Source organism: Apodemus sylvaticus, chromosome 3 (assembly GCF_947179515.1).
Source record: "Apodemus sylvaticus chromosome 3, mApoSyl1.1, whole genome shotgun sequence".
Lineage (NCBI taxonomy): Eukaryota > Metazoa > Chordata > Mammalia > Rodentia > Muridae > Apodemus > Apodemus sylvaticus.
The window spans coordinates 110660678-110676016 of NC_067474.1; the positions used below are offsets into that span (position 1 = coordinate 110660678).

The following is a 15339-nucleotide window of genomic DNA, read 5'->3' on the forward strand; positions in this document are numbered from 1 at the left end:
TGTGTACAAAGCAGTCTTTGCATCTTCTATATGCAGCCTCCAAATCATTATACCAATTGTGAGAGGAGAAACATTTTAATTTTCTTTACACCATTGTATTTGATGTGCCTTGTAAAAAGTAACAACTAACAAGTAATACATATGAATATATAATTTCCATACCACTTCAAGCTCATTAGTTCTGCTCATATTTAAAGAATGTTCCAGAGCTAAAGAGTTGGACCAGTGGTCAGAAAGCTTCCTGCTTGTGCATAGGACCACAATGTTTTCCCTAGCACCCATATTGGTTGGCTCAAAACTGCTTCTAATTCCAATTTGAAGGACAGAACTCTGCCTATCTAGTGTCTACAAGATATGTGGTCTCTCTGTCTCTGTCTCTCTCACAAACATAAACACGTAGACAGATATCATGAATATTTAAGAAATAATGTTCTTATAAGATGCCATTCAGTAAGCTGCTTTAGAGAAGCATGAGGGACCAAAGTGGAGGGGAAGTTCCCACATGATGAGTCAGAAGGCCAGTTTCTTCATTGTCACTGTGTTATATTTTGTCCCAGCTCCTCCATGTAGAATGCCTTACAAGTTTATTCCATTATATAGTTGTTAAACATTCTTTTTAAGGGCAGCCCTTTTTTGGCATCATTCTTCCAAAGGCTCTCTCCAGAAATTCCCACCCACTGTGATCTGATCTGATGGCACAATTAATTGATAACCAGCCTCTCCATATGGTCATCTTGCATTGTGCTAGTCATGGTAAGTACTTAATGAATGTTTATTCACTAAATAAATGTATGAGTAAAGAGTCCCTGGTTATAGCATGAAGCTGTAGGCAGGAAGGGCAGAGAATAAGTATTGCATCAAATCTCATTGGGTTCAAGCCCTGGTTTGGCATTTCCCTCTTGAACAGCATTGGAAAGCCAGATCTCTATTTTCCTCAGCTAGTTTTCTCAATGTTATGTGGAAATGCTAGTAGATGGCAGCTCACATATGTGCCTGAAGCAAGAGGAGCATGCAATCCAGAGGGAAGTCAGCCAGATCTGAGGACTGTTTACCAATGGCACGAATCCAAATAATTAGAAGAGAACTATATAATTTTAATCTACTTGTTTATACCAAGAATCACAAGATGTAAACTTATATATAGCATAAAATAAATGGATAAAAACAACTCAACTGGAAAGAAGAGTTCAGTCCCAGTTTCATCATCAACCATGGTTGTGACATTAGTACTAAGTCCTGTAGTCAAATCTAAATTAGCAGCAAAAGAAAGATATAGATCAAGACTTTTAAGTAAATCAGAATCAAGTAAAAAAAAAAAAGTCTTAATCATGCTAATTACAGCAGCAGTAGACATAGGGTAACCTCCAAGCAGTGGTTGCAGTCTTTAGCCAAAAGTGATAAAAAGTACAAACCAGCAGGACAGCATGTCTGCCTCTTTGCCTGTATATGTTTGTGTTGAACACCATAAAACAGCTTGGACTTCTCCAAACCTTCATTGGGTTGCAGCAGTGGGGTTTATAGTTAGAGCCTTGTCACTTACTCTGTCTTGGTATCACTTCTCGGTTACCACTCAGTGGAATCAGGAGCTCCCCAGCTGCATTGTAACAAAGAGAGTCTGCAAAGGATCTGGGGTGGAACGCTGAACTCCATCCTTCTCCTACTGTAGCAAAGGTGCCTCGTCTTCATAGTAAAGATGAAGGAAGCTCTGACTTTTATGGTCCTATACTGAAGTCTGACCCCAATTCTGATGGAGCCCTATCTTCAGTGGCTATCCTCAGACTCACCACACTTTGCTGATGAGACTTTCAGGGGAATTTTGATAGGAGTGGGGGGCCAAACACTGAGGTCATCAAGATTCATACTTTCTTTTTACAACCTATGTTTACTTTTGAATATCCACTCAAACAAGTGAGTATTATGATCCCCAGCAGGCTACTTCTGTATTTAAAATTACTCTTCTTAAAACAGGAACATCTCAAGCACATTTAGATGAAACCCACTGGAATTCAGGATAATGAAAAATTATAAACCAATGTCATATTTTTTCTGTCAAATTTTTTTTTCAAATGTTGACATGTCTCAGCAAATGAAGGTTACGGGGAGGAAGCAAATGGAAATTCAATGATGGAAAGTTACATTTATCTAAATGGAGATTTTTACAGAAGTGTTCAGCAGAGAAGCAACTTGAGAGCAACAGTGGTCACTGCAGACATCAGCCGTGGACTCAGCCTGTATATCACTGAGAAAGCAGGTGGTAAACAGTAAGACCCAGCACCATAGATGTCACAGTTGTTCCTTAGTGTCTAGCTGTTACACAAAAGAGAAAGTGTAGAAAAGAAAATACTTGAAGTGTAGAAACTTCCTAGTGGGGCAAAATACAAACCTGCCAAGAAAAGTTCAACAGCATGATGCCACAAACTTTATTAAACAAAGTCGCTACAATCAATATAGAGACTAAAAACAGAAAATGTCTTGAAAGTAGATAAAATAACATACCATTTATTATGGGAAAACCACAAAGGCCAGAACAAAGTGGCATACTATATATAAACATTAAATGAAGCATTTCATCAACTTACTGTCCTATAATAAGGATAAAGATAGTATGGACATGAAGCAGAAAATCATTCTGTGCTGCGGCAAAGCTAAGATGTTACCTTCTTTTTTTAAAAACTATTTTTATTTTCTATATTCTTTGTTTACATTCCAAATGATTTCCCCTTTCCCGGATAGCCCCCTCCCCATATGTCCCATAAACCTTCTTCTCTCCATCCATTCTCCAATCACCTCCCTCCCTTTTCTCTGTCCTTATATTCCCTTCCAATGCTAGATCAATCCTTTCCAGGATCAGGACCCTCTCCATATTTCTTCATGGGCATCATTTGTTAAGCAATTTGTGCCTTGGGTATTCAGGCCTTCTAGGCTAATTAATATCCACTTATCAGAGATTGCATTCCATGTGTATTCTTTTGTGATTGGGTTACCTCACTTAGGATGATATTTTCCAGATCAAACCATTTGCCTAAAAATTTTGTGAATTCATTGTTTCTAATTGCTGAGTAGTATTCCATTGTGTAAATATACCACATTTTCTGTATCCTTTTCTCCTTTGAGGGGCATCTGGGTTCTTTCCAGCTTCTTGCTATTATAAATAAGGCTGCTATGATCATAATGGAGCATGTGTTTTTATTGCATGCCAGGGAATCCTTTGGGTATATGCCCAGGAGAGGTATAGGAGGGTCCTCTGGAAGTCTCATGTCCAGTTTTCTGAGGAAACTCCAGACTGATTTCCAAAGTGGTTGTACCATCTTACAGCCCCACCAGCAGTGGAGGAGTGTTCCTCTTTCTCCACATCCTTGCCAACACCTGCTGTCTCCTGAGTTTTTGACCTTAGCCATTCTGACTGGTGTAAGGTGAAATCTCAAGGTTGTTTTGATCTGCATTTCCCTAATGACTAATGATGCTGAGCACTTCTTAAGGTGCCTCTCGGCCATCTGAATTTCTTCAGGTGAAAATTCTTTGTTTAGATCTGTACCCCATTTTTAATAGGGTTATTTGGTTCCCTGGGGTCTAACTTCTTGAGTTCTTTGTATATATTGGATATTAGCCCTCTATCAGATGTGGGGTTGGTGAATATCCTTTCCCAATTTGATGGTTGCCTTTTTGTCCTTTTAACAGTGTCCTTTGCCTTACAGAAACTTTGTAATTTTATGAGGTCCCATTTGTCAATTCTTGATCTTAGAGCATAAGCTATTGGTGATCTGTTCAGGAACTTTTCCCCTGTGCCCATGTCCTCAAGGGTCTTCCCCAGTTTCATTTCTATTAGTTTCAGTGTGTCTAGTTTTACATCGAGGTCCTTGATCCACTTGGAATGAAGTTTAGTACATGGAGATAAGAATGGATCAATTCGCATTCTTCTGCATGCTGACCTCCAATTGAACCAGCACCATTTGTTGAAAAGGCTATCTTTTTTCCACTGGATGTTTTTGGCTCCTTTGTCAAAGATCAAGTGACCATAGGTGTGTGGATTCATTTCTGGATCTTCAATTCTATTCCATTATTCCACTTGTCTGTCACTGTGCCAATACCATGCAGTTTTTAACACTATTGCTCTGTAGTATTGCTTGAAGTCAGGGATACTGAATCCCCCAGAATTTCTTTTGCTGTTGAGAATAGTTTTAGCTATCCTGGGTTTTTTGTTATTCCAGATGAATTTGAGAAATCGAAGAAGAACTTAGAAAATGGAAAAATCTGCCATGCTCATGGATCCGCAGGATTAATATAGTTAAAATGGCCATCTTGCCAAAAGTGATCTACAGATTCAATGCAATCCCCATCAAAATCCCAACTCAGTTCTTCACAGAGTTAGAAGATGTTACTTTCTGTTGCGGCCTCCTCTGAAGGAATGGAGAAAGGAAGTGCCTGAGGTCAGAAAGGAAAGTGTGAACTTGAAGATCAGAAGAAAGACAGAGCCATGAAAGGAGGAGTAGGGGAGCAAGGAGATCAGGCTTTTCTGCCTTTGTGTCCCATCTGCACAGGATACTGAAGAGCAGCTCAGTGTCTGCCGTGGTTCTCAGTGTGTGGAGACAACACCTGAGACAGCTGTATCATAGAGAGGAGTCTTCTATGCTTGTAGACACTTTGTTTCCTGTGGAAAATGATGCTAGCAAGTCACATAAGCAGACTGTGCCTAAGGCACAACACAGAGCAGCACCTGCTGGGAGGACCACTAAAGAGATATAAGGAAAGAGTGAAGAGGGATAAAAGATAAAATGATGACTAGTGCGAAAGTGCCAAAGACACACGGGGAGACATGAAACAAGAGAGTAAGGAAGAGAAACGCAAACACAAAGTAATAAAATTAATAAGCAAAATTCCTTATATAGCAATATATATAAAAAGGGTTCTACTCTTCCCAGCTAATGGTAAACGATTGGAATAATAACCAATGGACAATCAAGTAGAAATGATAATTTAAAAATTCATCCTAGTCATACTCTGTCTTGGTAAAAGAGCAGGAAATTACTGGAGATAAAAATGCGCATCAAGAAGAAAGTTGATTAATGCACTAAAGCACCCATTGATCCAAACTATGTATAATACACATACACACACACATACACACACACACACAAACACACACACACACACACACATGCACACGTACAGGCACATACACACACAGAGAGACAGAGACAGAGAGATAGAGAGAGACAGAGACAGAGAGAGACAGAGAGAGACAGAGAGAGAATAATGAGGATGTGGATGGTGAGGAGGAGGACAACGGGGATGAGGGAGACGGAGGGAGGGAGAACTGAGAACACAAACTCACCGGAGCTGGGGACTTCAGTGTACCTTTCTCTGTAGTTGATAGTCAGTAGAAGAGCAGTTAGCAAGAACTTAGATTAAACAAAATCAGTAAGAGAGAAATAATAATTTATAAAATTCTAATCAAGAAAGCAGTTGTGTATGTGTGTGTGTGTGTGTGTTCTGCTTTCAAGTTTAACATATAAAGGAGATGGACACTTCCTTATACATTTCGTAAAGCACCAGTGCTTATTTATCAAGATGAACTATCAACTCATCCATGAACTGGACATACTTAAAACAATTCAAATCATGCATAGTGCGATATCACACCATAATGGAATAACAATGAAAATCATTCATGCAAGAATAATATAATTGACTTTTTGGTATCAAAATATCTTGTCTCTTAAATGAGGGTCCAGATTAGAAATTAGCTCTACTGGCTAGGTTAGCAGGCAGCCAGCACCACCTCCAGCCATATCCCAGTGCCCATGTTTCCATAGTTTAGTACTGGGTTTGGCACAGCCAGACACTCTCTTCCTTTCTTACCAGCTGGACCCCAAAATGTAGATATGGCACATCTAAATCAAACAGAAACAAGATGCCCACAAATGGCTGGATCTAGGGCCCTGGAGGGTAGTTCTTGGGGCACCTGCTTTTGAAGTAGCCAGACAGGAGCAGCAAGATAAGAGCAGTCAGCAGTAGAGTCCAGAGATGGATCCCTGAAAAGATGGTAGCCACTAGGGAGCCCACAGTGGCAAGTATGGTGAGAGTCTGAGCTGGGCCAGTCTCCTGACAATACTGAAAGCTCTCTGATAAGCTCCAGATTATGGTTTGCTAACCAAAACCCTGTCTGTCTTTAGAGAGTCTCTTTATTCTGCTATGTTCACCTCGTCTTGGGCCTTGACCCTATCTTTAAATGGATAATACTAGATGATTCCACAGTGCCCTCTGCTTCTCTGTACCTTTACCCAATCTACTCTGCGACCACCCTTACAAGTTTTGTCCTGGTGTGCTCAGCTCTGTCCCTTTTCCCAAGCCATGCACATCTACAGTTGCTATGTTCCCACCCCTAGGGGATCATAGATACTGTATTCCCAGAAATTCACACCCAACATGTTTTAAAAGGGCTGGGTAAACGTTTAGGATTGTTGTCCTCCTGCAGCCAGGGGCCATGCTGATATCTGTGTGCTGTGCTGCTGTCAAGAGACAGATTGGGGTCTGTGGTCATGAAGAAGCCTGGGGTCATGTTGGTGTACACGGCCGTGTAGTTTAGATGTTCCTGTTCTACACTGACTCCTGAAGTCATGTTAATGTTCATGGGCTGCACTGCCACCAGGAACTTGTTATTATCCATTGTCTCTGTTGTTGGGAGAGCATTGGGATATCCATGGTCAGTGCTGATGCCAAGGTCTAGGATGATCTCCATGGTGTTTGCTGTGGCAGAGAGCCCTGTTGATGTCCATATTGTGAAAGATGAGACCATGCTTATGTTCCTGACACATGCTGACACCAGAGACTATGATGATGTCTGTTATGAGAAACCATGTGGAAGTCTATGATCCATGCTCCTGCTGACTAGAAAGGTCAAGGAAGTTACTTTTGCAGAGGAGTGGATGACTGCAAGCTCATGGTTAAGAAAGAGAGACACAGAAGGCTACTGTGTTAACCTCTACACCTCATTCTTAAAAAGAAAGTAACAGCCTCAATTGGAGTCCATAAAGAGATCCCATTACAAATCTGATAATGGTGAAATGTAGCTCTGCACAGTTGATGGCTTCTGGTGGAGGTGATGGGACGGGTGTGGAAAGGCCCACTTTTCTTTAAGAGGCTGTCCCCTGGGAGTTATTTCCTACTCCAGTGACTATATGGGGAAGAGAAATTGGAATTTTTTTTTTTTTACTTTGTCTTTCCACAGGGGGAAGGTTAAAATAGTGGTAGCAAAATCTGGGAAAACTGGACAGTGAGTATAGTCCGAGCACATTATGTAAAATTCCCAAATACTCAATTAAAAATAATGTGTTGGGCACTGGGAAGGGAAAGGCCTCCTAAAAGTATTTGCCTTTTCAGAATGTTTATTCTCCTAAGTCTCTGGGTGGCAATGGGACTTGTGATTTATTCCCTAGAAGGCTTCTGATTTGCAAACAAGTTTTTTCCTAGGCTGGCACCCTTCCTGAGAAGTAAGATTACTATGGACTGCGAGGCCTTGCATTTCTAGGTTTGGACAGTGTGCCAGAGGCCACTATCACCTCCCTCCTTCCCTCCTTCTTTTCTTCTTCCTTACCTTTTCATAAGTCATTTCAAGCATTTAAATGTTTTGCTTGCTTTTTGAGAATTGCTCACAGTATATTTTGATTAGTGCTTTCCCTTGTCTCAAAAACTCCTTGTTCTTTTCCACCTCTCTATCCTCCTAACTTCATGTGCTTTCTCTTTTGAACAAAACAATTTTTAAAGTATGTATGTGTGTGTGTGTGTGTATGTGTGTGTGTGTGTGTGTGTGTGTGTGTATTTGTTAGGTTTTAGGGACTGAGAGAAAAGTGTAGTAGATGTTTGCAGGATTCCTGATATTGTTCCTTAGGAGAGTTTCTCCAGAATTATCAGAACCACTTAATGCACGCCAAAGTTCTTAAGAAGGAGCTTTCTCTAAGTACTACCTAACAAAGGGTTCATTCTATTCTTAAAGGTTTCGGAGGGAGTTTGATATCTCCAACTAGGAGGCCAAACAATTAAAAAGATTGTATTACTTGTCTGTGGTCACTGGCAGCAGAGGAGGAGGACAATTAGGCCCCGTGTGAGAGCTGTGAGAAGAGAAAATCTGCTGAGCTCAGCAAGTGGTCAGGAAACTGGAAAGAGTAGTTGGAAAATGTAGTCAGGACATATTGTTTGAGAAAGGACTCTATTTTTAATAAAAGGGGGAAAATAAAACCCTAAACCTCTAGCCTAATTGCTATATACTGTAGGATGCTGCCACACATGCAAACTTAGTTGGATGAAAGAAAGAAGACTCTTTTGCTTGTATCTGGAAACTTACTGAGACTAAAAGATTCACTACGACAAGTTCTCATTCTTCAACATAACAGTTGTCTGATTACCCTGCTTTCAATAACACACTTTATTCATGGCTAGTGGGGTTTTTTTGTTTTTGTTTTTGTTTTTGCTTTTGTTTTTTTTTTTTTTTTTTTTTTTTTGGTGATTTCCTCAGCAAGTCTCTTTTTCTCAATGGATGCTACAAATCCTTGAATGAGCTAATAGTATATAATGCATTTGAAACTGAGGCAAGTTCACTATAAAGATTCCTTTTCTAATTGCTTCTGAATAAGACCCACTTACTGCTTTAGTCACATTTTTTGCATTTGGACTGTGGTAACATTCTAACTTACTTCTCCCTAAATATTATCAGATATTTTATGTACATGAGTGTTTTGCTAGCATGTATGTCAGTGCAACATGTGTGTTCCTGGTGCCCTCAGAAATCAGAAGAGGGAGATGGATCTCTGGGAAATAAAGTGATGAACCATGAAATGGGAAGCCCCTGTAATTTCTCATCTTCTTCACTGATATATGATGCCTAATATATAGTATTGATAAATAATAAAATAAATATATTATCATGAAGCTTGACTTCAAATTCCAGTTGCATCTACTCTTACCAAATAGAGGAAGTGATTCCTATCACTTGGCTTCCATATTTAGAGATACACCGGCAGTATATGCAGAAACAATACAATTTAAAAAAAAATAACAGAAGCTGCAGCCTATCGGAATAGATGGGATATTAGAATAGATATTGTAGGTGAATTATAGTACAGTTTGGCAGAAGGGCAAGCATAGGAGAAACAGGTAGGCGATCGTTATGAGCTTTCGTGTGGGTGATGGGAATTGAATCATGGTAGTAACTAAGAAATATCACCAAGAAATAGTGCTCTAACCTGCTGATCTATCTCATCAGTTTGAGCCATCTATACACACCCCAAATCATATTTCTTTTGAATGATGGAAAATAAATCTTTTCATCAGGTGAGACAACTCCATGTATTCTGCAGACTCCAGAATTGCAAACTTCATTGGAAAAGAGATTTAACATTACATGTATAGAAGTTGCCATAGAGAGGTCTCTCACCAGAAGGCCCATACTTCCCTGAATTTTTGTGAGAAGGATGTGAGCTCATGCAGCACAGGGCGAGCTCAACATGGAAATGCCCAAAAGATTAAGAGGGCCTGAAGAGAGGCAGAACTGCAGAAGCCCTGAAGAAACAGGACTGAAGGCAAAATGCAAATCTTCATGGATCAAGAGCAATCCTGATGATAATCAGACGGGCCCAACCTATGGCTTTTGCAAACTCTTATTCCTACCCATACATTACTCCTTCATAACATGCCCTCTGCAGCCTTCCCCACTTTCTCTTCTATTAGATTCAGTGTATCTGGTTTTACGTGGAGATCCTTGATCCACTTGGACTTGAGCTTTGTATAAGGAGATAAGAATGGTTTAATTTGCATTCTTCTACATGGTAACTGCCAGTTGAATCAGCACCATTTGTTGAGAGGGCTATCTTTATTCCACGGGATGGTTTTAGCTCCTTTGTCAAAGATCAAGTGGCCATATGTGTGTGGGTTCCTTTCTGGGTCATCAGTTCTATTCCATTGATCTACCTGTCTGTCTCTGTACCAATACCATACATTTTTTTTTAATTTTTATTCTTATCACTATCTTTCTGTAATACAGCTTGAAGTCAGAGATGGTGAATTGTTGAGAATTTTGTTGAGAATTTCTCTTTTATTGTTGAGAATAGTTTTCGCTATCCTGGTTTTTGTGTTATTCCAAATAAATTTGGAAATTGTTCTTTCTAACTCTATGAAAAATTGATTTGAAATTTTGATAGGGATTCCACTGAATCTGTATATTGCTTTCAGCAGGATGGCCATTTTTACTATATTAATCCTGTCAATCCATGAGCATGGGAGATCTTTCTATCTTCTGAGATCTTTGATTTCGTTCTTCAGAGACTTGAAGTTCTTGTCATAGATCTTTCACTTGTTTGGTTAGAGTCACACAAGGTATTATGTATTATTTGTGATTATTGTGAAGGGTGTCATTTCCCTAATTTCTTTCTCAGCCTGTTGATCCTTTGAGTTTGTAATGAGAAACAGACAGAATAGATCTTCAGTGGAGGGGTGACTAGAAGAAATAAAGGGAAGAGGAACTATAATGAGGATATATTGTATGAGAAAATAATCTACTTTCAATACAAAGAAAAATAAAGATACAGAGTGGAACTAAAGAGAAATAGAAGCAAATTAAATTGCAGTGGTCTAAGTGCAGGTCTGCACAGGAAAGCTGAGCAGAGGAGTAATGTGAGAACCACCATGGACAGGGCAGGGTGAGAAGCAGGTGCACCCTGCTATGGAAAATAGCAGGAGCCAGAAGCAGAGATAGTATAGTTGTGCCTGTGTCCAGCTGTCTGTCCCAAATAAGAAACAGAGAGTGTAGATAAGAAAATTCTTGATGAATGGTAGAAACTTCCTAGTGTAGGAATAAACATCCATGAAGAATCCAACAGCACAATGCTCCAAATGAAGCAAAATTACCAGGAGCAGCATGAAAATTACAATCCCAAAGAAATCTCTTGAAAGCAGAGAGAAAATAGCTTAATACTTATGGAGAAACCAGAAAGACCAGAAGGAATTGGGGGGATGTTAAAAGCATTAAATGAAATAGTAAACCTAGGGTCCTACAATCAGGGGAAAGACTGTGGGAATGGGTGTGGGTATTCTGAGGTAGAACAAAGCTAGGAAGCTTACTTTTACTGCAGCCTCCTCTGAAGGAGTAGAAAAAAGAATCAGAAAGGAAACTGTGAACTTCAAAGTTCAGAAAAAAGACAGAACTACTGGAGGATTAGTAAGGGCCAAAGGCCTCAGACTCACTATGCTTGTAGTAACTTTGTTTCTGTGGAAAATGGTGATAGCCAAGTCCTTTGAGCTGCATGTGCCCATTGCATAACACAGATAATCCACCGGAAGGACAATAAAAGAAATGTAATGAGAGATTGGAGAGAAATAAAATTGCAGCTACAAGAAAGTGTCCAAGAAAAACACAAGGAAGATATAGTAGAAGAATAAAGAAACATAAATACAAACAGAAAACAATACAGGTAAGTAGCAAAATCTTCATGTCTACTCAAATGGTCTACTTTCCTCAGCTAATGATAAGATTATGAAGTAGAAATAATCATGAAAAAACAAGGTCCTATTATATTTTATCTAGGCACATGAAATTGCTACAGATAATAAGGGACATTACATTCCAAAGAAGATGGTGCTGCACAAAACACCTGCCAATTTTAAATGTGTACACACAGACACACACAGACACACACACACACACACACACATACAAACAGTTAGAGAGAGAGAGACAGAGACAGAGAAAGACAGAGAGAGACAGAGAGAGAGACAGACAGAGGGACAGAGGGACTGAGGGACAGAGGAAGGACTGACGGAGGAAGCGAGAAGGGAGGAAAACAGGTAAACTCCTAGTGGTGCTGGAGACTTCAGAACACTTTTCGTTGTAGCTGATAAAGTCAGCAGGCAAGCAGTCAACAAGGGTAGAGAATAAACAGGTATCAATAACTGAGAACTAATATAAAAAAATTCTGATCAGAGATCAGTTTTGTTTGCTTTTATTCCTGAATGAGTATTTAATATACAAAGGCACTGGCCACTTGCCTATCCATCAAGATGCCATCTATCTACTTGACATATTTAAAGAATTGAAATCATACATAGTATGTCATTATACTATAATGGAATAACAGTAGAATTCTTTTAAACAAGGATAATAAAGTCAACTTTTTGGCATCCAAACAGTGCCTCCTAAATGAGGGCCTAGATTACAAATTACTGGCTGGGTGAGCAGGCTGCTGGCATCAGCCTCCAGCTACATCCTGGTGTTCCCAGTGCCAGGAACAGTTTCTACTCAGGATTGGGTTATGGCACAGTCAGACACCCTCACCCTTTCTTACCTGCTGAATTGCCAGATACAACTGCTCCACATCCAATTGAAGCAAGTTGTCCATAAAGGGCAAGTGGCAGGTCCTTGTGGGTATTTCTTTAATTGTCAGTTTTTCAGGTAGTCAGCCAAGAGCAGGAAGGTGACAGCAGCCAGCAGCAGAGTCCTGAACTGAAGCAGTGGCCAGGTGTCTGCCTCTAGGGCAAGCATGGGGAGAGTCTGAGCTGGGGCTGCTTCCCTGGGAAAGCACCTGGTGCTGACAATACTGACAGTCCCTCTGCTCAGTTCAACCCTCTCTCTTCCTTGAGGACGGTGTCTCACTGTCCTGCCAGAACTCCTGTCCACTGCTTTGATCACACCATCCCTATTGACCACGCCTTGTCTCTCTGCCCTGCCTGGGAGCCTGCACTGAGCTCACCAGTACAGAGAGTTGCTGAAGGCTCCCACAGAGCCTTCTGCCCCTACTCACTTTAACCAATCTTCTCCAGTCCCAACTCTCTTAAACTTTCCCCTAGTGGGCTCCACTCTGCCACCTCCCCAAGTCAGGCCCACATGTGGGTACTTTGCTTCCTCTCCTAGGTACCAGGACAGGTTTTCCCAGAATTCACAGGAAATGTGACTTAAAAGGGCAGGTTAAGAGTGCTTGCTTTTTGGGAAATTCTTTTCTCCTAAGCCTTTGGGAATCTTAATTTGGGAATCTTTGGCTCTGGGAAAGTTAAATTACCTCCCTTATTTGTAAACAGTTTTCCCCAGTGCTGGCAACCTTCCAGAGAAGTAAGATTTATATTGACTTTTGGATTTTACATTTCTGGGTTCTGATGGAGTGCCAGAGACCTCTATCACTGAGTTCCCTCCCTGTGTCCCTCCCTCACTCCCTGTGTCCCTCCCTCACTCCCTGTGTCCCTCCCTCACTCCCTTTTTCCTCTCTCACTCCCTTTTTCCTCCCTCACTCTCTCTCTTTTCCCTCCTTCCCTGTTTCCCTCCTTTGCTCTCTCCTTCTCTACCTCCCTCTTTTCTTTCCTTTTCTTTCAAAAATCGTTTCAAACTTTTAAAATATTTTGCTTATCCTTTTAGCATTTCAGACAACAAACTTTGATCAGGCTCACTCTCCTCCCTCAGCTCTCCCAGACCCCACCCACCGCCCCACCTGACTTCCTGTACCACTTAACAAAGAGTGAAGCCTATTCTTAAAGGTTTCTGAGAGAGTTGGAGGTCTCACAGTAGGAGGCCAAATAATTAAAAGGTGGATTGTGTTACATGTCTGTGGTCACTGGCAACAGAGGAGGAGGGGTAATTAGTCCCTTTTTGAGGGCTGTGAGAAGAGAAAGGCTGCAGGGCTCAGCAAGTGGTCTACCTGGCTGATTGATGCTTTTGCTTCCTTTTGAGGCAGGGTCTCACTAAGTAGCTGGGGTTTGCCTAGAACTGCTAGGTAGACAAGGCAGATCTCAAACTCTCAGAGATCAACCTGTCTCTGCTTCTGCAAAGCAGAAAGTGATACTGTACAGCACACACTTCAGGTTCTTAACGCAGCAGCTTCTCAGAGGTGACAGATCATGTGGGTGGTGAGGCAGGGTGTTGAGTCTATAGCACCTGTCACATCGCAAAGAACAGGCATCATTGGGAAGTTTCTGAAATTATTCACTTCCTGTGTTTCTGGTCTGCAGTTATAAACCTGAGAAAAGATGTTTAAAGCTCTCTATATTTTAAAAAAATCTTGTTTTTTTTTTTTTTTTTAAATCCAGGTTCAAGTTAGGAACACTAATGCCGATTAATTTGTGTGTTTATAGTTTCCTTTTTACAGATATATCAAGCCTAGAATATGTTCTCTGAACTAATAAGGCCCTGCAACTTCTTTTGCACATCACTGAAATATATACTGATGTATAGTATGCAGTATTGTCAAACACTAACAAAAATGAATATATTATCATGAAGCTTGATTTTATAGTCGAGTTGCATTAACTCTTAACAAGTAGAGGAAATTATTCTTATTAAGTTTTTAAGATTAGAGAGGCATATACCTTGAGTATATCTGGGTATTAGTAAAGCAAAACAAATTTACCAAATAAGAAATACCAAGGAAATATTCAACATCTTTAACTATCAGGAAAATGTAAATCAAAAGTTTCTATCTTATACCTGTCACAGTGGCTAAAATCAATAATATCCATGGCAGCTCATGCTGGTGAGGACTTAGAGAAATTTTCTGTGGCCTATTGGGTCCCTTGGAATTGAAGGTAAATAGACACTGATTTTTTTTTTAATGGATCCCAATAGACTTCATGTGAATAAATTAACTTCAGTGTGAATAAATTAACTTTTAATTCTACCTTACAAAAAGTCCTGTTCATCAAATGTATTATAAAGGCAACATTTCCCTTCTTTTATTCCCCCTCCCTTCTTCTCTGAGAAGGGAGGCTCCCCTTGCCAAGTCACTATGCCATTTAAATGGTGGGTTTTTTTTTTTTTTGTTTTTATTTTTTGTTTTTTGTTTTTTTTTTTAGAATGGATTTTGTCATGAGAGACCCTATTTTACAAGCTGTTTTTATTTGTCTTTGATAACAATTGTGTACCTGGGTGAACATAGGAATGCTACCATTTGTCTAGTGCCACAGAAGAGACATAGAATGAGCAATGACAATCGTAGTTGTAGAAAGAGTGCCAGACTATAAGTTTATGAGAGTGATTCGAGATTACAAGGGCATATGGCTAATATTTAAAATCTTATCAGGATAAACAAGTTCCCAATTAGACACACCAGACCAGTGAATGGATTTAGCTCCATTACTTAGACACCCTAAAGAGGTGGACACCAGCACTGTGAGGACTGCAGCCTACTAAAATCCACTGTAACAGGAGAAGAGGGCCCCTAGAGAAGTGAGGGAAAGCAAAAGAGAAACAGGCATATGGGCTGGTCAGTGTTCAGCCCAGACATTGCTGCAAGCTGATGTGTACCAAAGTACGTGAAGATTGTTCATATGTCTTCCATGCAGCTTCGCCTGTCTTCTTTCTCTTCATTC

At 40.2% G+C, this 15339-nt stretch overlaps 1 protein-coding gene across 1 annotated transcript in view; it reads right to left on the bottom strand.

The window, feature by feature from the left end:
- Positions 1 to 12343, bottom strand: part of LOC127680961 (cytochrome P450 2J4-like) — a 128494-nt gene extending 116151 nt beyond the window's left edge. Inside the window, exon 1 of the mRNA XM_052176789.1 lies at positions 12333 to 12343. The gene's annotated coding sequence lies outside the window, so the exon portion shown is untranslated. The remainder of the gene's footprint in view (positions 1 to 12332) is intronic.
- Between the last annotated feature and the right edge of the window lie 2996 nt (positions 12344 to 15339).